The sequence below is a fragment of the Bombina bombina genome, chromosome 3 (genome assembly GCF_027579735.1).
Source record: "Bombina bombina isolate aBomBom1 chromosome 3, aBomBom1.pri, whole genome shotgun sequence".
Classification (NCBI taxonomy): domain Eukaryota; kingdom Metazoa; phylum Chordata; class Amphibia; order Anura; family Bombinatoridae; genus Bombina; species Bombina bombina.
In genome coordinates, this window is record NC_069501.1 from 937145150 (window position 1) to 937167674 (window position 22525).

Genomic DNA, 22525 nt, shown 5'->3' on the forward strand with positions numbered 1-22525 from the left:
AATAGTTCTTCTCTGTCTATGCCTTTAACTTCATTTGCTATTTCTGAGATTCTGTCGGTGTCATACCCCTTTTGTCCAAATCTTTTTATAAGCACTTTTGACTGTTCCTCAAAGTCTACTAAGTCAGTACAGTTCATTCTTACACGAAGTAATTGACCCTTTGGTATGTTCTTTTTCCATTTGGAGTGGTGGCAGCTCTCTGAGTCTATATAATTATTAGAATCGACCTTTTTGAAAAAGGTCTTTGTTTTTATTTCGTTATTCTTTATTTCTATTTCAATATCCAAATAGTTAATTCTCTGTTTGCTACTTTCATGAGTAAAACTAAGGCCAAACTTATTGGAGTTGAGATTATCAATAAACAAGTCTAATAATTCTGTGTCCCCCCTCCATATAAAGAACAAATCGTCGATATAGCATCTATAGAGCGATTGGTCAATGACTTCATTTTCAAAGACCCCCATGAATAAGTTGGCATAACTTGGTGCGAACCTTGTGCCCATAGCCGTACCCTTTACCTGAAGAAAATATCCATTTTCAAATTTGAAATAGTTGTTTCTCAGAATGAACTCAATATATTTAAGTAGGAATTCGTTCTGTGTGCTAGTCATCTCTGGATCTTTTTTAAAAAATTGTTCAATTGCTTGTATTCCTAAATTATGTTCTATGTTTGTATATAGGGAGCTAACATCACAGGTGACTAGCACAAAATTGTCTTCCCATTGTATATCCTTTAATATTCTTTAAAAATGTGCGGAGTCAGATATGTAAGAGGGGAGTTCTTTAACATAGTTCTGCAAGAAATAACCAATGTACTGGGATAGATTCGATGTGATTGAATCAATGCCTGATATTATCGGGCGTCCCGGTGGCTTTTTTAGATTTTTGTGAATCTTCGGTAAGAAGTAAAAGATAGGAGTTCTAAAGTTTTTAATTAGCAGGAAATTGTATTCTGATTCTGTCAATAGGTTTGTTACTTTCATTGAGTAGTCTATATGCCTCAGTTTTATTATTTGTACTGCTCATAATCACCACTCCACCCCCTTTATCAGCCTGCTTGATCACTATATCAGATCTTGACTGTAACTGTAACATATCTCAGTCTAATGTCACTATCCCTTTAAGACTTCCTTCTCTGACTGCTGCATTTGGGCAGTATTCACATTCAGCTTGCTTGCCTGCCTGATTAATCATTCATGCACCTGATTACCTCAGGCTCTTTTTAAGCCTTCTCAGGTCTAATGTGCTTTGCATTAACATTGAAGTTGTGATCCTGAACAACAGAGGTCTGTGACTGTTTCCTGTATGAATTTACCAACTATTTCAACCTACAGCATTTTCTATTCCAATGCCTAAAATCATCAAATCGCAAGTATCCAAATAATTCCATTTTCTGTTTCCTGTACACTGCTACTTAACAAACTCAGAACTTTATTATAAATTAAGCATACTTTTGGTTATCATCACTCTCTAATTACAACAGCATCTTACTCAGAACTTTATAACTATTTCTCTGCTACAAGTTGTCATTGCTGAAATATCCTGCTGCAAATATTTTAACATATTCTGAACTCTGCATCTATGTGTTCAATTAAAAGCTTTCATGTGATTCTCCAATATATGTTCAAACAGTAATTGATGCCTTAAACTTAAATTTCACCTGTGCTGCTCTGCTAATTACTGACATACAGCTCTTTATAATATTATATACTGTGAACCTGCAACAAACCAAGTTTGCATCTAAATGCACAAACAGTAATTAATGCCTAAACTTGCAGCTTGTCTAAGTACCTGTGCAGCTGTGCTTAAACTCTGACATACAGCTTTATATAATATTATGTACTGTGAACCTGCAACAAACCTTAGTTTGCATCTAAGTGTCAATCTTTTACTAGATTACTCTGAAGCCTGAACATTCCACATTGCTATATTTTTTCTCTCATTGAATCCTGCAGTTACTTCTATTAACTAACTATAAGTCACAGTGAAGTCAGAATATATTGTATACAAATGTTGCACTCTCCATTTATTCTACAATAACTTCTAGCAACTATGAATCACAGAATATCATCTATCCACGTCCAGGATACTCTTCCCCGGGTCAGGGGTCGGTGTCTTCAAATCCCTACCACTGCCCCGAGGGTCTGTGTCCTGAGCGCATGTACACCGGATCATGACAGAATGTTAATGCCTAAAAAAGGGATCCGCAGTGGTAGTGGATGCACCGACCCTCAAAGGAAAATAAAAAATTACAACATAACTCAGACCCAAGCAATCCCTAAAGGAAAAACAGAAGATTTTCAAACTTTAAAAAATTTAAAGACACAGTACTCCCATTCTAGACAATCCTCTACTCATGTTCGTGGTTACCATTTTGGTGAAACTGATCCTGAATCTGACTATGAAAATGAAGAGGAATTAACCATAGCTTCAGCAGAAAAAAATTCAGATTTTTAAAGATTTAAAGAGACAGAACCACTTTTCTAAAATGTCATCTGTTCCTCAATTTCGTGCTTACCATTTTGGTGAAACTGATCCTGAATCTGACTATGAAAATGAAGAGGATTTAACCATAGCTTCAGCAGAAAAAATTCAGGCTTTCAAAGATTTAAAGAGACAGAACCACTATTATAGAATTTCATCTGTTCCTCATGTTCGTGATTTCCATTTTTGTGAAACTGATTCTGAGTCTGACTATGTAACTGAAGAGGATGCATTCATAGATTCAGCAGAAAAAATTCAGACCTTTAAAGATTTAAAGAGACATGACTACTGTTCCTGAAAACCATCTACTCCTCCTGTTTGTAATTCCTATCCTGGTGATACTGATTCTGAGTCTGAATATGTCAACATGGAGGATGACTTCACAGATCCAGCTGAACTGGCATTAGACTGGTATGAGCGCAACTTTAATTCGCCACAAACTCAGACAAAACCTCAACCTATTGGCTATAATGACATCCTTGGTTCTTATATTTATAATATGGAAGATACAGACAGCTCCCATCATGAAACCTCTCATGGAAATACTGATCTTCCTATTTATGATATTACCATGGATTTGTTGGATTGGACAGATTCAGAGCTGCAAGAAAAGACATCTGGTTTACAGACTGCTGTTTGGAGAAAAGGTCCCCTCAACTACCATGCTGATTTATCACATCAGAATTATGCATCCAGTGATGAAGAAGATTTCTGTTCTCAACCTTACTACAAGCCACAATGGCAGCAACCTAAAAAGCCTCATACTGGGAAGAAATCTAAGCTCTCTAAGAAAAAGAAGAAGAAGAAGAAGAAGAAGAAAATCCTTCTGCCCACAGAAAATCAGAAGTGCAAAGAGGAAACTCAGCCTGATTCCCCTGTTTTAGTTTCTGTTGTAACAGACCCTCTCTTGCCTCCTGACACTGTCAACACCAAGCTGGATGATGTCTATAGTCACTATCAGTCTGTTCTTAAAGCATCTAATGGTATCTCTTCTCAGACTCTACAACAACTACAAAAACTGTTTCCAATTATTGATTTCTTGCATTCCTCTCATGCTGCCTCAATACCTGTAAACCCTGTGCTACAAGCAAAAGATAATTCTGTTCCAGATATACAACCTTTCAGTTTACCAGAGATAATCCCTGGAGAATTTAGCTCTGATATTCAAACTCAAATAAGCATGCCTGCTGAACTCCAGATAACTTCTCAGTCAGAATCTTGTGTCACAATTCCTCCGCATCTACCTGAGTGTGGCATATTTCAGTACACTTCACCTTCTCAAAATTCTTCTGTTACTGCATCTAAGAAATTGTTTCCCTTGGGAGATACTTTGCATCAACCTACATTTTCTACTACATTAGTTTCCTGTACAGGAATTCCTGATACTGAATCCTGTGAGGACAACTTTGAACCAAGTTCGCAAGTGGACATTCTTGAACCTGAAACTTGTAGAAAAGTTCTTCAAGAAGAATCCCCAGTGCCCATTCCTGTTCCTGTTTTCCATGATTATACTACTAAACCTGACATCAAGGTGGACTCTCCTGTTTTTAACCCTGGTATGGGTATTCCTTTGTTTAACCCAGAAATGGGTGTAATAATACTTGATCCTGAAGATAGCCATGCCCTCTACTCAGAAGCGAGTATGGTTCTTCGCTCTAAAGTGGGTCTTGTTAATTCTTCGTTTATGAACCCTGAAGAAAGCCTTGCCCTCTGCTCAGAAGAGAGTATGGTTCCTGGCTCTAAAGTGGGTTCTTTTTCTTTCTCTATAGTTGAACCTTGCCCTGGCATGGGCATTCCTTCACTCGATCCTACTGAAGATATTCCTGAACCTTGCCCAGATGTGGGTACTTCCGAACCTTGCCCTGGCATGGGCATTCCTTCACCTGATCCTACTGAGGATATGACTGAACCTTGCCCAGATGTGGGTATTCCTGAACCTTGCCCTGGTGTGGACATTCATATACCTGTTCTTAGTGAGAACACTTTTGATTCTGAATCCAGTAAGGAGACATTTCATATTGAATTAGAAGATGGCAAGAACTGGACAAATCTTGCACTCTACACTCCTATCTCCTGTTTTGAAGAAAGCCCTGCTATTGCGTTAGAAGTGGCTATAGATTTTTCTTTTGGAGTATATCTAATCCTCAGCCAAGAGGTTAATTCTGAGGATACTCAAATCTCTGACCCAAAGGTGCTTAATATGGTTATCAATCCAGAATGCTGCATCTCTATTTCTGAAGCTGAGGAAAGCCTATTCATTTCTCTAGGACTGGCTGCCTTTTCATTGGCTATGTATATGGTCATCTATCATGAAGAACATCCGCCTATCTACCCTCAGGATGATTCTGTGGTAGGAAGCTCATTGTATGTTATGTTCATGCATTCTCACGATGACTACAAAAAAGTTGACTTCAAGTTTTGCTCTCATCATTGTCAAGATCTTTTGATACCTGAATTACATGGCCTTTACTTCGTCATTCAACTTTTTCAAGAGATTTCCAACCCTCCTTTCTTGATTTCCGATTGGACTCACTACCTCCATACACCTACTACCGGTACTCCATGTCATTTTTGTTCTCTCTCCTGAACAACAGAGGTCTGTGACTGTTTCCTGTATGAATTTACCAACTATTTCAACCTACAGCATTTTCTATTCCAATGCCTAAAATCATCAAATCGCAAGTATCCAAATAATTCCATTTTCTGTTTCCTGGACACTGCTACTTAACAAACTCAGAACTTTATTATAAATCAAGCATACTTTTGGTTATCATCACTCTCTAATTACAACAGCATCTTACTCAGAACTTTATAACTATTTCTCTGCTACAAGTTGTCATTGCTGAAATATCCTGCTGCAAATATTTTAACATATTCTGAACTCTGCATCTATGTGTTCAATTAAAAGCTTTCATGTGATTCTCCAATATATGTTCAAACAGTAATTGATGCCTTAAACTTAAATTTCACCTGTGCTGCTCTGCTAATTACTGACATACAGCTCTTTATAATATTATATACTGTGAACCTGCAACAAACCAAGTTTGCATCTAAATGCACAAACAGTAATTAATGCCTAAACTTGCAGCTTGTCTAAGTACCTGTGCAGCTGTGCTTAAACTCTGACATACAGCTTTATATAATATTATGTACTGTGAACCTGCAACAAACCTTAGTTTGCATCTAAGTGTCAATCTTTTACTATATTACTCTGAAGCCTGAACATTCCACATTGCTATATTTTTTCTCTCATTGAATCCTGCAGTTACTTCTATTAACTAACTATAAGTCACAGTGAAGTCAGAATATATTGTATACAAATGTTGCACTCTCCATTTATTCTACAATAACTTCTAGCAACTATGAATCACAGAATATCATCTATCCACGTCCAGGATACTCTTCCCCGGGTCAGGGGTCGGTGTCTTCAAATCACTACCACTTCCCCGAGGGTCTGTGTCCTGAGCGCATGTACACCGGATCATGACAGTAACTCTTTTAGAATTGTTTTTTCCTTCAAACTTAGATTCCACTTAAAAAAAATTCTTTGTTTGGTGTCCATTTCCTCTAAATCTTGTTTTACCATTTTCTCAAATGACTCTATGTATTTTCCTTTCTCCTGTGTTGGGAAAAATTTGGATTTAGATCTAAAATTGGTGTGAATATATCCTTTCTTTGTTTCATCCAGTTTATTATCGACAATAGGATTTTTTAGAAAATGTTTCTTTAAGGTTAATCTTCTCACAAATTGGTTGATGTTTATATAATGTTCAAATGTATTCATTTTGGAGGTGGGGGCGAAAGATAACCCTCTTTTTAGTATATTTTCTTGTGTCTTAGTTAATTGTACTTCACTTAGGTTAAAAATTCCACTACTCTCACTTACAGTGTTTATTGTTCTCTATTTCTTGCCCCTCCTCTTCCCCCTCTCTTCTTCGCTTTCCTTTTGGTGGGTCGTGGTTTCTGTTCTGACCCACTCATAAAAAATTGGCCAATGTACTGGCTCTAGGGGGAGATTGCTCAGCTGTTCTTAAAGCATTGAATCTATTATACATTGGGACCCTCCAGTTTTCTTGCACTGGTTCCGTTCTCCTGTTTAATTCACGGGATTCAATTTCTCTATTGTACCAACCCCGTTGGCAATTTCTATTTCCGTTAAAATATCCATAATATCTATTTCCATCTCTCTCCCTCTGATATCTAAATTCATCTCTCTTGAAATCTCTATTTTCATAGTTTCTATAGTATTGGTCATAATCCCTCTGATTAGTGTGATAATAGTTTCTATTCTTAAACCGGTTGGGTTCACATTCCTCCTACAGGGAGTGCAGAATTATTAGGCAAATGAGTATTCTGACCACATCATCCTCTTTATGCATGTTGTCTTACTCCAAGCTGTATAGGCTCGAAAGCCTACTACCAATTAAGCATATTAGGTGATGTGCATCTCTGTAATGAGAAGGGGTGTGGTCTAATGACATCAACACCCTATATCAGGTGTGCATAATTATTAGGCAACTTCCTTTCCTTTGGCAAAATGGGTCAAAAGAAGGACTTGACAGGCTCAGAAAAGTCAAAAATAGTGAGATATCTTGCAGAGGGATGCAGCACTCTTAAAATTGCAAAGCTTCTGAAGCGTGATCATCAAACAATCAAGCGTTTCATTCAAAATAGTCAACAGGGTCACAAGAAGAGTGTGGAAAAACCAAGGCGCAAAATAACTGCCCATGAACTGAGAAAAGTCAAGCGTGCAGCTGCCAAGATGCCACTTGCCACCAGTTTGGCCATATTTCAGAGCTGCAACATCACTGGAGTGCCCAAAAGCACAAGGTGTGCAATACTCAGAGACATGGCCAAGGTAAGAAAGGCTGAAAGACGACCACCACTGAACAAGACACACAAGCTGAAATGTCAAGACTGGGCCAAGAAATATCTCAAGACTGATTTTTCTAAGGTTTTATGGACTGATGAAATGAGAGTGAGTCTTGATGGGCCAGATGGATGGGCCCGTGGCTGGATTGGTAAAGGGCAGAGAGCTCCAGTCCGACTCAGACGCCAGCAAGGTGGAGGTGGAGTACTGGTTTGGGCTGGTATCATCAAAGATGAGCTTGTGGGGCCTTTTCGGGTTGAGGATGGAGTCAAGCTCAACTCCCAGTCCTACTGCCAGGTTCTGGAAGACACCTTCTTCAAGCAGTGGTACAGGAAGAAGTCTGCATCCTTCAAGAAAAACATGATTTTCATGCAGGACAATGCTCCATCACACGCGCCCAAGTACTCCACAGCGTGGCTGGCAAGAAAGGGTATAAAAGAAGAAAATCTAATGACATGGCCTCCTTGTTCACCTGATCTGAACCCCATTGAGAACCTGTGGTCCATCATCAAATGTGAGATTTACAAGGAGGGAAAACAGTATACCTCTCTGAACAGTGTCTGGGAGGCTGTGGTTGCTGCTGCACGCAATGTTGATGGTGAACAGATCAAAACACTGACAGAATCCATGGATGGCAGGCTTTTGAGTGTCCTTGCAAAGAAAGGTGGCTATATTGGTCACTGATTTGTTTTTGTTTTGTTTTTAAATGTCAGAAATGTATATTTGTGAATGTTGAGATGTTATATTGGTTTCACTGGTAAAAATAAATAATTGAAATGGGTATATATTTGTTTTTTGTTAAGTTGCCTAATAATTATGCACAGTAATAGTCACCTGCACACACAGATATCCCGCTAAAATAGCTATAACTAAAAACTACTTCCAAAACTATTCAGCTTTGATATTAATGAGTTTTTTGGGTTCATTGAGAACATGGTTGTTGTTCAATAATAAAATTAATCCTCAAAAATACAACTTGCCTAATAATTCTGCACTCCCTGTATAGTCTCTAAATCTGTTTCTACCATAATAGTCATTATCCCTATACTCATTCCTTAGTCTTCTATCTGGTCTCCCTGTTCTAATTGTCTGGTCTCTGTGTTGTTCCTGGTCCCTTTTATCACATACAGTGGTCTTTCTATTATTGGTTGAGTTGTGAGTTTAATTTCTATCTCCCTGTTGTCTCTGAATAAAGTCTTGTGGTTCTTTAACAAGTGTTACTTCTTGCCTGTTCTGTGGCCTGTTTTCCTTTTTTTACTGAATAGTGTATTATTCTTTTTATTATTAGTATTTTGTGTGTTTTCCCCTTGTTCATTTTCAATATCTTCATCAATTTTATAGTCATCTCTATCCCTATTAAACTTTTTCCATTTATTATTTAATAGATCTCTATTAAGGTCACCTAATTTATTAATAATTTCACTCTCTTTTTCCTGGGACTCAATATCTTTCATCTTAGAATCAAAAATTATTTTTGATTTAGTCAACTCATCATTAATTTCTTTTAATGCAATATTTCTTGCCTTAATAATAATCTTAATTAGGTCAAAAGAAGCTTTTTCTAGTACATCAAACCATTCAATTTTTTAAATCTGTTTTTAGTTCAAATGTACAATCTTTTTTTAAACGTAGTCCTCTTGGAACCATCCCTACTTTTATGTATTTCTCCATAAATTTCAATTCTGTTTATATTTTTAGTTCTTTAGTAAGTAAATCTTCAAGCTTATTCAGGGTGGTGTTAATGTCTAGAATTGAATTTGAAAAAGGAGCTTCCAATGTCTGAATATTATTTTCCATGGAAGCATCAATGGCTGATAATAGTGTATCTCTTGTTTTAAAAATGTCCATCCTAATTGTTATATATATAATCCGTGTATTTGTGGTTTAAATTAGACTATTTTTGGTATGTCTAAAATGAAGAAATATAGCTGATTTAGAGCTTACCTCAGCTTACACTAGTGAGAATGTTAAAGTTCAAACTGGATACAGGGTCAGTGTAGACCGAGAGTAAGTTGAACCAGAATTGCCAACCTTCTAATTGCACTTCTCACAACAAGTACAATTAGATTAGGGGATTTTTCTGCAAAGGGTAGAGGCAGTGCCTAAAAGGCTATATGGCAAATGTACTATTAAGTTTAAAAATAATAATAATAATTATAACTTAGTATAGTTCCAACAGGATTGCAATTTGTATGATATTAAACCGTTAAAACTAGTTCCTAGTATTGCAAAGTTCTTAGGATTAATTTAAATAGAGTGGTATTAAAAATTGGTAATCGAAAATATTAGTTTAAAAAATTGTTAATAACAAATTAATAATAGAAAAAATGCAAGTTGCTGCAGGCTTTGACTATTCATAATACATTTTTATTAATACATATAAGTAAATGACTCCCAGACATTTGTTTCATACTATTGTAAATCCCCCATTTAAAATTTAGCTGACTAATATACTGAGACACCGGTACCATAGGTATTAAGTGAATGATGACGGCATACCAGAAAGCTAGCATAATGGGTAAGGCTACGACCTCACAAACTAAAGTACCAGGGTTTGAATACAAGGTAAAATAAGAGACAGACCATAATTTTCAAATCTGATATATCGGACTAAAAATAAGCTAAGTACGCATATTATGAATCTAGGACACAAGGAGACCTTGGTAGCATAGTAGCTAAGGAGTCAATCCTCCACTATAAAGGTTGAGAGTTCTAACCCAGCCTAGTATGTGAAAAAAATATTTGCATGAAAAATTTATTGAGTCTGAACGATGTTTCCCATTTCCAACGCCAAGATCCATTAGTTATAACCCAATTCAGTTAATTTTTAATTGTTGAACTTTTTTACAAAACACTTTTTTAGATTTCTAAATGTTGAAATACAAATTGCTGTAAGGCTTTAACGATATGGTAGAAAAATAAGATAGGCCCATTAGGAATAAGATAATATAATGTGTCTTTAATTATTGATTTTCTTTTAACTAACATATGACTTTTTTTTTAAACTAAAGAACCGGTTGAATGTTATAAGTGGGACAGTGACAGATATACAATACAATACATACACTATTTAAAGTTTGACCAATTTGGAGACAAGGAAAGGGTTAATGAAACACCTTTAAATAAATGATCTCAGCTGGAAGTAGGCATCTTGACAAAGGCTCCCTGGAGAGCTGAAACGCGTAGATTTGACCACTATCCGGCTTCGAGGAGACACAGAAAGTTCACTCCCAGGTCCGTCATGCCAGAAATCCACTGAATATCTTGGGTAGATGGTAGGAGTACAGACCAACAGAGGATCATTAGTGTGCACACTAAGGAGATTTGGAAGAGTTCTTACCCAAACTCACTACGAGTGATACAGCACGAACCCGGTGGAACCCATGTGAGCAGGCTGAAAAGTACACGCCTACATTACCGGAAGACCGGGTGAGGGAATTACAATGCAAGACCTATCATATGTGAAATTGGAAGTAAGCCAAATAACTAACACAGGCAATTCGATGTGCTGTTACACAAGAGACTATCAAGTATACAAGGAATACCAACAGTCACCAGTTACATTTACTGTCACGTTAAGAGACTCACAAGTACATAAGGAATATTATCAGTCACCAGCACATATACAAATGTGCGAATATTTTTCTATATAGACTCTGATCAAAATTCTAATACACATAGAATACTAGTTATTGTGAAGTCCCAAAGAAAGCTTTTGTATTTATATTCAATCCGGTCTTTTTAAAACAATTTTCATTTACTTTGGTAACATTTTTTTTTTTAGATATCAAGTCATCTAACAGGCTATTAATTTTTGTTTGTCATCAGACTTAATCTGCTCTACAGTTGATGTGTTTTTAAAGTACATTTATTTAACTCATTGTTTTTAGAAAAACTAGGTTGTGTTTAAATTGTTTAATTCAGATTGAATGGACACCGGTGTCTCAGTATATTAGTCAGCTAAATTTTAAATGGGGGATTTACTGTAGTATGAAACAAATGTCTGGGAGTCATTTACTTATATGTATTAATAAAAAGTCAAACCCTGCAGCCAGCAACTTGCATTTTTTCTATTATTAATTTGTTATTAACAATTTTTTAAACTAATATTTTCGATTACCAATTTTTAATACCACTCTATTTAAATTAATCCTAAGAACTTTGCAATACTAGGAACTAGTTTTAACGGTTTAATATCATACAAATTGCAATCCTGTTGGAACTATACTAAGTTATATTTATTATTATTATTTTTAAACTTAATAGTACATTTGCCAGATAGCCTTTTAGGCGCCGCCTCCACCCTTTGCAGAAAAAATCCCCTAATCTAATTGCACTTGTTGTGAGAAGTGCAATTAGGAGGATGGCAATTCTGGTTCAACTTACTCTCGGTCTACACTGACCCTGTATCTAGAAAGAATGAAATGTTGCCATGTTTTTATTGAACACACCATGTAAACATTCACAGTGCAGGTGGAAAAAGTATGTGAACCCCTAGACTAATGACATCTCCAAGAGCTAATTGGAGTGAGATGTCAGCCAACTGGAGTCCAATCAATGAGATGAGATTTGAGGTGTTGGTTACAGCTGCCCTGCCCTATAAAAAAACACACACCAGTTCTGGGTTTGCTTTTCATAAGAAGCATTGCCTGACGTGAATGATGCCTCACACAAAAGAGCTCTCAGAAGACCTACGATTAAGAATTGTTGACTTGCATAAAGCTGGAAAGGGTTATAAAAGTATCTCCAAAAGCCTTGCTGTTCATCAGTCCACGGTAAGACAAATTGTCTATAAATGGAGAAAGTTCAGCACTGCTGCTATTCTCCCTAGAAGTGGCCATCCTGTAAAGATGACTGCAAGAGCACAGCGCAGACTGCTCAATGAGGTGAAGAAGAATCCTAGAGTGTCAGCTAAAGACTTACAAAAGTCACTGGCAAATGCTAACATCCCTGTTAACGAATCTACAATGCGTAAAACATTAAACAAGAATGGATTTCATGGGAGGATACCACAGAGGAAGCCACTGCTGTCCAAACAAAACATTGCTGCACGTTTACAGTTTGCACAAGAGCACCTGTTCCACAGCAGTACTGGCAAAATATTCTGTGGACAGATGAAACCAAAGTTTAGTTGTTTGGAAGAAACACATAACAATATGTGTGGCGAAAAAGAGGCACAGCACACCAACATCAAAACCTCATCCCAACTGTGAAGTATGGTGGTGGGGGCATCATGGTTTGGGGCTGCTTTGCTGCGTCAGGGCCTGGACGGATTGCTATCATCGAAGGAAAAATGAATTCCCAAGTTTATCAAGACATTTTGCAGGAGAACTTAAGGCCATCTGTCTACCAGCTGAAGCTCAACAGAAGATGGGTGTTGCAACAGGACAATGACCCAAAGCATAGAAGTAAATCAACAACAGAATGGCTTAAACAGAAGAAAATACGCCTTCTGAAGTGGCCCAGTCAGAGTCCTGACCTCAACCCGATTGAGATGCTGTGGCATGACCTCAAGAAAACGATTCACACCAGACATTCCAAGAATATTGCTGAACTGAAACAGTTCTGTAAAGAGGAATGGTCAAGAATTACTCCTGACCGTTGTGCATGTCTGATCTGCAACTACAGGAAACATTTGGTTGAAGTTATTGCTGCCAAAGGAGGTTCAACCAGTTAATAAATCCAAGGGTTCACATACTTTTTCCTCCTACACTGTGAATGTTTACATGATGTGTTTAATAAAAACATGACAACATTTCATTCTTTGTGTGTTATTAGTTTAAGCAGACTGTGATTGTCTATTGTTGTGACTTAGATGATGATCAGATCACATTTTATGACCAATTTGTGCAGAAATCCATATCATTCCAAAGGGTTCACATATTTTTTCTTGCAACTGTATGTTCCTCAGGACCATATCCTTTCCACTAGATAAGATATTGCCGGTGTCTCCGGAATCTCCATGAATCTAGTATGTGATCTATGTCATACTCATCTTCACCATCAATTTTGACTGGTGGAGGTGGTGGTATACCACTATCAGGAAAAGGATTGGAGGAAATGGTTTGAGGAGGGAGACGTGGAAAGTTGGATGAATCCGGTAAGTAGAGGGTAGATCTAATGTGATGGCATTGGCATTCACAATTCGTTATATGGTGAAAGGACCTATGAATTGATGTCCTAATTTCTTTGTAGCAATAGACAATCTAATGTTTTTGGTGGAGAGACAGACCTTATCACCAATTTTATAAGTAGGAGGAGTCTTCTCCTGCGATCATAGAATTTATTCTGTTGGAGTTGAGAGTTTTTGATGGAGTCTTGCAAGACTTGCTGTTCCTGTTGGATATTTTGAAGAAAAGTGGAAAAAGCTGAACTATTAGTAGTAGGTACTGAGGTAGGTAGAAAGGTGGGATGATATCCATAACTTGCATGAAAAGGAGTTGTCTTGATGGTGCTTCTAAATGAGTTGTTATAAGCAAACTCTGCTGTTGAAAGGAAATTTGGAGGTGGTAACAGTAACATCTAAGATAATGTTCAAGTATCTGGTTTATCCTTTCAGTCTGGCCATTTGACTGTGGATGGAAAGCAGTCGATAATCTTCTTTCAATGTGAAGTGAAATACATAAGGCCTTCCAAAAATGGGAAGTGAACTGTGTTCTTCTGTCAGTAATGATGTATGTAGGTAAACCATGCAGTTTAACTATATTGTTGATGAAAACTGTAGCGGTAACTTGTGCAGATGGAAGATGTTGTAAAGAAATAGTATGTGCCATTTTAGTTACGTAATCTACTAGCACTAAAATTGTGGTGTAAGTCTGAGACTTTGGTAAGTTTATTATGAAATCCATACTGATGGTTTACATGGGGTTTTTGGGGATAGGTAAGAGTATAAGTAACACAAAAGGACGCTGTCTGTCAGATTTGGTTCTTGCGCACATGTTACAAGTGTTCACATATTTTTGTACAGTGTTATTTATTCCTGGCCACCAATACTCCAACCAAAACTCTATTTATTAACTCTTGAGTTTTATTGATTCCTGTATGTCCTGCCAAAGGATTATAATGTACTTTCCTGAGTTGATTTAGAGGGATGTGCTGGTTGGTTTTAATAGCTATGTGAATCCGTTTTTCATAGTTTTCATTAGATAATAATACTATTATTTTAGATGGAGTATAATGGGTTAAGGAGTCGTCATAGAGGTTGTCGTTTCATATTTCCTAGATAGGGAGTCAGCTTTCCCATTCTTAACACCTGGCCTATAAGTGATGGTGAAGTTGAACCGTACAAAAATAAGCTCCTCTGACTTGACGGGATGATAGCATTTTATTATTGCGTAAATATTCCCAATTCTTATGATCGATGTAAATTGTGATAGGATGACTAGTTCCTTTGAAGAGATGTCACCAGTGTTTGAGAGCAGCTTTTATTGAGAAAAGTTCTTTATCACCTATTGAGTAGTGTATTTCTGATTGTGTCAAGGTGCGTGAGTACTAGGCAATGGGAAGAAGTGGAGTCTTTAGATTTTCTCTTTGGGATAGAATGGCTCCAATGCCAATATCAGAAGCATCAACTTCAAGTAAGTATTAAAGAGATGGATCAGGAAATTTTAGGATGGGTGCAGTAAGGATTTTTTTCTTGAGTAAGTCAAACGATTCTTTGGCTGAAGTGGTCTATAGGAATTTAGTGTTTTTTCCAGGGAGGAGGTTTAACGGTTTTACTATCGAAGAGAAATGTTTGATGACTTTTCTATAAAAATTTGTGAAGCCTAGGAATCTTTGCAGAGCATTCCTATTCTGTGGTATAGGCCAGTCAGAGATAGCATCAACCTTCTTAATATCCATTGAAATACCTTGGGGTGAGATTACATAGCCAAGGAAAGAGATTTGGTTTACTTCAAATTGACATTTATCAAGTTTGGCATACAATTTATGTGTTTGTAAGCAGGATAATACCCATCGAACATGTTTGCTGTGTTGGGTTAAATCTTTTGAGTAAATGAGGATATCATCTAGATAGATGGCATACAATTTATCGGTTTGTAAGCGGGATAATACCCATCGAACATGTTTGTGGTGTTGGGTTAAATCTTTTGAATAAATGAGGATATCATTGAGATAGATGACAATGCAGATATCCAATAAATCCCGGAAAATGTCATTAATAAAGAATTGAAATTTGGCACAGCATTGTATAGACCAAAAGGCGGTGACTACCTTGTATAACCTCTTACGGAGAACAGTCTTGACAAAGGTCCCTGTGAGGACTGAAACGTTGACTGAATTAATGAATTAATAAAAATTATGTTATTTAAGTCCTGTGTGTGCCTCTTCTCTGCATGAAAAGTTTCTACCTATCTACCATAGAGTGCACCCAGGCAGTCCATCATAAAGTGAGTGCTTGGATCCAAAAACTTGGTATATATATATATATATATATATATATATATATATATATATATATATATATATATATATATATCCTCCAAAAAGAGATAAGCACAGTCTTACATTATCACAACTGCCAGGGTGCACTTCACATATAATGTGTATGTTCCTCGTTTGCAAGAAGGCACTCACTGGTCTTTAATGAAAAACAATTTTTAATTCAAGTTAAAAAGCAAGTACATCCATAACGTTTCGATGGCGTTATGACTTCTTTGTCAAATGTTCCGCTACTATCAACAATTTTGGACAATCATGTTCCCAAAGTAGAAAATCGCTAACATTATACTAGTATTATCAACCTTATATACAACCTTATCCATAATTTCCCGCTCCGCAATTCCTCAATCTCCCCTCTGAGGTCATCTCGCTCCAACATTGGCGTGAGCGTGATGCGTCATTCAGTTCCGATTGGCTGTGTGTCTCCATGGCAACCGCGTGTACACAAACTACGGTGTATCACCCTTATCCTACTGATGTCATCACGCAACAGCGTGATTTCCACTTCTCCGTATAGGCTGGTCAGCAGGCGGCTGCCATGGAAACCCACAACAAAAATACAACACCAACATGTTATATTAGTCCTAATATAAGGCGTATGTGTTAAAGTGGGAATCGATAGAAATGACAGCTTCAAAGATAAAAGCATAGTCCATATGAGGCACAACAGTGCTCTTTAATAGAAAATCCATCTAGTGGTTTTATTACGATCGATACCATCTCCACACATAACAGCCCAAAAATAAGAGGACAATATTTATAGTGAAAAATAAAAACAATATACCTGTTTGGCAAATATATCCTATGCTAACAACTTGCAATACCTACATGACACTAATACCATTTTATTTCCTTATTTTTTCATAATCCCTAATATATACACTTGACTCTGTTACTGTACACACTTGTTATACATAAATCACCACTTCCTTCATGCCTATTTGGAATAGATAGAAACCAGCGTGTACCCACTAGAATGAAGATTCATGTAGGATCCTGGAATATATTCTCACATATTGGAGTGGTAAATTAGAGTATATGTCCATGGTCAGTCTATGGGTTATTTTGTGTAGAATGGTCCAAAATCCAGATTAGTATTCAATCCCTTTGGTATAACCGTATCCAGCATATGAATCCATTTTGTCTCCCTCTGGAGCAATCGATTTGCTCTGTTGCCACCCCTGGGTAATGGTGGAATGTGATCAATGACCATCGTCTTCATGCTCGAAACACTATGTCTGTGTTGTGCAAAATGGCGTGCTACAGGCTGATCTGAATCACCCGATTTTAAGGCTTCACGGATGGCACATCGATGGTTTGCCATCCTATCCCTGAAGCTCGTGACGGTTTTCCCGATATATACCAGGGAACATGGGCAAATCAACATGTAGATGACATGTGTGCTGGTGCAGGTCAGTTGATGACGAATAGTGTAACGTTTGTTTGTGTGTGGATGTTGAAAGGTCTTCCCTCTTATCATGCCATTGCATGTCGTACATCCACCACAGGTAAAACAGCCTTTACTTGAGGGCTTCAACCATGTATCTTTCTGGTAACAGCTGACTGGATCAGTCTTCACTAACAGATCACGTAAATTGTCAGCCCGCCTATGCATCATACGTGGTGGCCTAGTACCATAGAAAGGGAGTGTCATATCAGTTTCCAAAATAGACCAGTGTTGACGTACAGATCTGGCTAGTTTCATACTCATAGGAGTATAGGTACTGATAAAGTTCTGCTGAGTTGTGGTAATGTTTTTTGGTTTATTCACATGTGTGGTCGTGCCATCCAATAACTCCACTCTTATGTCATGGACCATTCTACCATCATAACTTGGTATATATATATATATATATATATATATATATATATATATATATAAATAAGATAAACTTATATAAAGAAACAAAACGTATTTTGTTTCAAAAAAGACAGAGAATTCAGCACTCTTTTGAAAGGAAAACAGCTCCAAAATTAAAGTATACAAAAATATATCAATTTATTAGTATACAAAGACACTTCAATCTGAGGATGCACCACATTTCTCACAAAAGGTAAAAAAGTTACATCTTTTTGAGAATTGTCAAAAAAAGTTTTCATACCCAAGTTACACATATATGCAAAAATCTATCTACATAGAAAACCTGACGGGTCAGGGTGAGAAACAAGGCACCAGTGTACACATATGCATGCAAGAAAACAATGAAGTTACATATGAAGGTTATCTAACCAACTACACCCAGCTGCACAAAGAACCCCCATATAAAAGATAAGAAGGTATAGCCTGGGCAGGTGAATAAAATGGGATCTAAGTTGTCAGAAACACATCCTACGCAGTTGTGTTATAAATGCAAAGTAAGCAAATACAGGCAGCAAGTGGTTAATAAGCTATATCAAGCATAGGTTAACATATGCATAAAGGAAGCTATAGAGTAATGATAGGGTGGTTAGCTGACCAACTACACCCTGCTGCACACAGATTAGTCAGCTAACCACCCTATCATTACTCTATAGCTTCCTTGATGCATATGTTAACCTATGCTTGATATAGCTTATTAACCACTTGCTACCTGCATTTGCTTACTTTGCATTTATAACACAGCTGTGTAGGATGTGTTTCTGACAATTTAGATCCCATTTTGTTCACCTGCCCAGGCTATAAATTATTATCTTTAACATGGGGCTTCTGTGTGCAACTGGGTATAGTTGGTCAGATAACCTTCCTATGTAACTTCATTGCCTTCTTGGATGCTGTAATTGTTAAGAATGATTAAATATGATTCATATTACAGATAAGCAACGTCCATGCTTATAGTGACTTATGTGACTTATAAATGTGTGTAGTGGGGTGACCCCCCCCCCTTGAAGTATGTGTGAGAGGGGGGGTTGAAGCTGCTTTTGTTTACCTGAAGGTGTAGTTTGGACACAAACAACTGTGCTGGGGGAGGGAGGAAGCAAGAGTTATACACAGCACATGGAGTCTCCATTTTGGAGAGGACACAGAAAGTCGTGCAGACTTGGTGCTCTGTGTTTGGAACTAAAGAACTCTTTGTTACTGGACTGAACCAACACCAGAAACTGTTCTATAAGTCATGCAGGCATGAAGTTCATTGGACAGAAGTATTCCTGAGTATTGTTGTAACCTGAATGCACTGGTGTTTTGAAACCTGAAGCCATCACTCTTAGCTAAGTATTATCTCAGTGTAACATTGTTATCTATAATTACTGTAATTACACTTATTGGTACATTGTTAACATTGCTAGAGATTTATATAAAATATATAATTCTATATTACAATTCTGTGTGTGTATATTTATTTCCATATAACCAATCATAGAACCAAATATTATATATATCATTTGTATATCAAGATACCAGATATATATATATATATATATATATATAAATAAAGAAATATAAATTTAATGTTGTAAGGTTTCTCTGATTACCTTAAATATAGGAATCAAGCCACGGTCACAACATTTGGCGACAAGGATTATCGGATTACGATTTTGATTATTGGAAGAAAAACAGTTGAATCTGATATCTGTTTAAAGTTATAGTGGTGTGCAAACTAACGGCTAGATTTAGAGTTTGGCGTTAGCCGTCAAAACCAGCGTTAGAGGCTCCTAACGCTGGTTTTGGGCTACCGCTGGTATTTAGAGTCAGTCAGGAAAGGGTCTAACGCTCACTTTACAGCCGCGACTTTTCCATACCGCAGATCACCCTACGCCAATTGCGTATCCTATCTTTTCAATGGGATCTTTCTAATGCTGGTATTTAGAGTCTTGGCTGAAGTGAGCGGTAGAGCCTCTACCGACAAAACTCCAGCCGCAGAAAAAAGTCAGGAGTTAAGAGCTTTCTGGGCTAATGCCGGTTCATAAAGCTCTTAACTACTGTGCTCTAAAGTACACTAACACCCTTAAATTACCTATGTACCCCTAAACCGAGGCCCCCCCACATCGCCGCCACTCTATTAAATTTTTTTAACCCCTAATCTGCCGACCGCACACCGCCGCAACCTATGTTATCCCTATGTACCCCTAATCTGCTGCCCCTAACACCGCCGACCCCTATATTATATTTATTAACCCCTAATCTGCCGCCACCAACGTCGCTGCTACCTTACCTACAATTATTAACCCCTAATCTGCCAACCGGACCTCACCGCTACTATAATAAAGTTATTAACCCCTAATCCTCCTCACTCCCGCCTCAATAACCCTATAATAAATAGTATTAACCCCTAATCTGCCCTCCTTAACATCGCCGACACCTAACTTCAAGTATTAAAACCTAATCTGCCTACCGGACCTCACAGCTACTATAATAAATGTATTAACCCCTAAAGCTAAGTCTAACCCTAACACTAATACCCCCCTAAGTTAAATATAATTATTATGTAACAAAATAAATTAACTCTTATTAAATAAATTATTCCTATTTAAAGCTAAATACTTACCTGTAAAATAAACCCTAATATAGCTACAATATAAATTATAATTATATTGTAGCTATTTTAGGATTTATATTTATTTTACAGGCAACTTTGTATTTATTTTAACCAGGTACAATAGCTATTAAATAGTTAAGAACTATTTAATAGCTACCTAGTTAAAATAATTACAAAATTACCTGTAAAATAAATCCTGACCTAAGTTACAATTAAACCTAACACTACACTATCATTAAATTAATTAAATAAAATACCTACAATTAAATCTAACACTACACTATCAATAAATTAATTACATGAAATACCTACAAATTAATACAATTAAATAAACTAACTAAAGTACAAAAAATAAAAAAAGCTAAGTTGCAAAAAATAAAAAATTTAATAACAAACATAATAAAAATATTACAACAATTTTAAGCTAATTACACCTACTCTAAGCCCCCTAATAAAATAACAAAGCCCCCCAAAATAAAAAAAATGCCCTACCCTATTCTAAAATTAAAATAGAAAAGCTTTTTTACCTTACCAGCCCTTAAAAGGGCCTTTTGCGGGGCATGCCCCAAAGAATTCAGCTCTTTTGCCTGTAAAAATAAACACAATACCCCCCCAACATTACAACCCACCACCCACATACCCCTAATCTAACCCAAACCCCCCTTAAATAAACCTAACACTAAACCCCTGAAGATCTTCCTACCTTATCTTCACCACGCCAGGTATCACCGATCCGTCCAGAGGAGGCTCCGAAATCTTCATCCAAGCCCAAGCGGGGGCTGGAGATCCATCATCCGGCTGAAGTCTTCTATCAAGCGGCAAGAAGAAGTCCAGAAGAGGCTCCAAAGTCTTCATCCTATCCGGGCAGAAGAGGAGATCTGGACCGGCAACCATCTTCATCCAAGCGGCATCTTCTATCTTCATCCGATGACAAGCGGCTCCATCTTGAAGACCTCCGGCGCGGATCCATCCTCTTCTTCCGACGTCCTAAGTCCAAATGAAGGTTCCTTTAAATGACATCATCCAAGATGGCGTCCCTCGAATTCCGATTGGCTGATAGGATTCTATCAGCCAATCGGAATTAAGGTAGGGAAAATCTGATTGGCTGATTGAATCAGCCAATCAGATTGAGCTTGCATTCTATTGGCTGTTCCGATCAGCCAATAGAATGCGAGCTCAATCTGATTGGCTGATTGGATCAGCCAATCGGATTGAACTTGAATCTGATTGGCTGATTCCATCAGCCAATCAGATTTTTCCTACCTTAATTCCGATTGGCTGATAGAATCCTATCAGCCAATCGGAATTCGAGGGACGCCATCTTGGATGATGTCATTTAAAGGAACCTTCATTCGGACTTAGGACGTCGGAAGAAGAGGATGGATCCACGCCGGAGGTCTTCAAGATGGAGCCGCTCGTCATCGGATGAAGATAGAAGATGCCGCTTGGATGAAGATGGTTGCCGGTCCGGATCTCCTCTTCTGCCCGGATAGGATGAAGACTTTGGAGCCTCTTCTGGACTTCTTCTTGCAGCTTGATAGAAGACTTCAGCCGGATGATGGATCTCCAGCCCCCGCTTGGGCTTGGATGAAGATTTCGGAGCCTGGATGGATCGGTGATACCCGGTGTGGTGAAGATAAGGTAGGAAGATCTTCAGGGGCTTAGTGTTAGGTTTATTTAAGGGGGGCTTGGGTTAGATTAGGGGTATGTGGGTGGTGGGTTGTAATGTTGGGGGGGTATTGTATGTTTTTTTTTTTACAGGCAAAAGAGCTGAATTCTTTGGGGCATGCCCCGCAAAAGGCCCTTTTAAGGGCTGGTAAGGTAAAAGAGCTTTTCTATTTTAATTTTAGAATAGAGTCCAAGAGTGAGCACAGCACAGAGGTCCGGGTGCACAGGAGACCAGGGGCACTGCCACAGCCCCCCAATAATCTGTCAATGGTATACACAAAGAGGAACTCCAGCACTCCAGTATTAGAAAAAGGCAATTTTATTAAGCAACGTTTCGGGGTCACAGCCCCTTCCTAATGCTATATCATGATATAGCATGAGGAAGGGGCTGTGACCCCGAAACGTTGCTTAATAAAATTGCCTTTTTTTAATTTTAGAATAGGGTAGGGCATTTTTTTATTTTGGGGGGCTTTGTTATTTTATTAGGGGGCTTAGAGTAGGTGTAATTAGCTTAAAATTGTTGTAATATTTTTATTATGTTTGTAATTAATTTTTTTATTTTTTGTAACTTAGCTTTTTTTATTTTTTGTACTTTAGTTAGTTTATT